The sequence below is a fragment of the Canis lupus genome, chromosome 13, assembly GCF_048164855.1.
Source record: "Canis lupus baileyi chromosome 13, mCanLup2.hap1, whole genome shotgun sequence".
NCBI classification, from domain to species: Eukaryota; Metazoa; Chordata; class Mammalia; order Carnivora; family Canidae; genus Canis; species Canis lupus.
The window spans coordinates 5226077-5228737 of NC_132850.1; positions in this window are offsets into that span (position 1 = coordinate 5226077).

Genomic DNA, 2661 nt, shown 5'->3' on the forward strand with positions numbered 1-2661 from the left:
TCAGTTTTTTATTTGCCTGAAATAGGAGGAGGGTGGGGTGATGGGACTTTGGGTTGTTTCACTTTATCATTCTAGCATCCATTTCTTTTGCTGCTTCAGATGGTTAGCATGCTATATGTTTTAGGACTTCAAGCTCTGTCCCAGTGCTGCAGGAATTTCATGCTTTGTGTCCAAACACTTCTGGCCTATTCCTGCTTAGTGTAGGAGGTCCAGGCCTAGGTGAAAATGGTTTTTTGGTTGTAGTGTTTCATACCAATAAATCTCTTGTGAGGAATAACTGATGTGTTATAGCCAAGCCAGGGTGCAGGGGTAAAGAGATGAATTAGGTGAAACACCATCTAAAAATTCTGTAGCAATTCCAGCTTGTTCATTTCTTCCAGTTCTTGGGATACTCATTACTGAACCTTAAGTGTCAGGTGAGATCTACGCTGATTGGCATAGAGTATACGTTAGTTTATAGAAGGGAGGAAGGTGGATAGAGATCGAAAGATCTTTTGATTTTCATGATTGGATTACTTTAGAATTCAATTTTAAAACTTTGAAACGGAAATCACAAAAACATTAAAAAAAAAAAACCCACACAAACCTCTTAAAATACTATCTAATCCTGTATCTTTTTCCAAATTATGGAAACAGAAGTGCAGAGGAGTAGAGAAGCTTGTCTAGGATGACCATATAAATTAAACTCCAAACCAGGATACTATTGAGATAGAAGGGATGCTGTTAATCATGATGCCAGAGCGACAGGTGTAGACTGGCACTGTCTTGGAAAGCCCAGGTTGGCGGCCTATTCCTAGTCGGAGATCGTGTGCTGTGGGGCCTGCGCTCCAGATGCACCCGCCCCATGGGGCCTGCCTGTGTCTTCACCTCACACACTCGTTGGCTCAGTGGAGATCATGCCTCAAGGTGAGCATACCATGGCACAGAGGTGCCCGAGAATTATTTTTTCCCCCTGCTACTATGGAAAATGACAAATTCAGGGAGGATGGAGGAGAAAACTTGAAAAATGGTGAAATAGAGAAAATGAACGAAGGAGATAACTCGGAATTAAAGGAAATGGAGGAAGCCTATAAAACTATTAAGGGAATTTGCCCGTGTATCTGTTCCAGGCTACCTCTGAGAGCACTGCAACAGATGGCTGAATAAAACCTTTACAGTCTTCAGCAGGGAGCACTCCCTCTCCCGTTCACTCACCCGGTCTCATATACACAGATGTGTGCGCGCACACATACACACACACTGAAGTCCCCCATATAGGATGCTGGAGGTGTTTGTGAATTAATTGGCCTTCTACGTCTTGAGTTCTGTGCTTTTACAGAGAAATGATTTTAAAGATCATCACAACCTTTGTAGTTGGGGAAAGCAATTGTGTATAATTTGTGGTTTTGTTTTGCAAATACTGAAAGCTTTTCGAGTTCTATCCAAGAGAGATTATTAGTGAATATCCTCATTATTTTCCATCTAAGCTAGTAGAGTAACTTAAAACCCTCTCCTATTTCCCCCAGAGATCCAAAGGAACATAGTTTCTCAAGGGAATGTGGGCAGCAGTTAGGCCTGGCTGGAGTGTGTTTCTTGTTAACAGCATTTTCCCTGAACTCCCACAGAGCCGGAAGCCAGTGGGTCTAAAGAGCAGCCAGGAGAGACAAAGTGGCAGCAACTACTAGCAATTATTTTAGGTGGTTTATATGTATGACCTCACACAATCTTCACAGTATCTTGTGAAGCAGGTACCATATTCCTATTTTGAGGAAGGGAAAACGAGACACAGGGAGGGACTCAATTGTGAGTGGTGGAGGTGGGACTGGAATCCACACAGCCTGAGTCTAGAACTTGCATCCTTAAACCACCACTTGACCTTGCTTCCCTAAGTAGGGAGGGAGGGTTTGCTTATGGGATGTTTTGCAGAAAATTCTATAGTCAAATTTTGGAAATTGAGTTCTATAGTCTGTGGGGACTTACGGTTTTCAGCCAAATATTAAAGGTTCTGAGAAGACTGCAATAGAGAAGGCTTTTTGCCACAGTTTATAAAACCCCATGTTCTTAAGTCCATGTGACACTAAGAAATGCCTATTCAATCTGTATAATGAATACACTGAAGGGCACTTCACTGAAATGTTTTCTGTGGGATTGGAAGTAGGATTCCATTTTCCAAGTATCTTTTTTTTTTTTTAAAGATTAGAGTGTGCATGAGCAGAAGGAGGGGCCGAGGGAGAGAGAATCCTCCACGCGGAGTGTGGAGCCCTCCGTGGGGCTCGATCCCAAGACCCTCATATCATGACCTGAGCTGAAATCCGGTGTCAGTGGCTTAACCAACTGAGCCACCCAGGGGCCTCCCTTTTCCAAGTGTGTTAATACAGCATTCAGGGACCTGGTTGTGTAATAAAACCTGTGTATTTTCACAATATAGGCACTGGCACTGTCTTGGAAAACCCAGGTTTTCCTAAACCAGGCTATGAGCTAGCCTCGTAGCTCATGCTTTTCTTCCGACCTGGAATTGGCTTCCCTTGCCCTGTAGAAATTCTCTTCCTCCTGCTAAGCTCAGCTTAAATGGCAGATCCTCCCTCAAAGCCCTCTACTCACTGCCTTTTCCTTCACCTACACCCCACCCCCCGCACCTTGACACGCGTGGGGCTGTTCTCTGCCTCTTTCTTGCTCACTTGG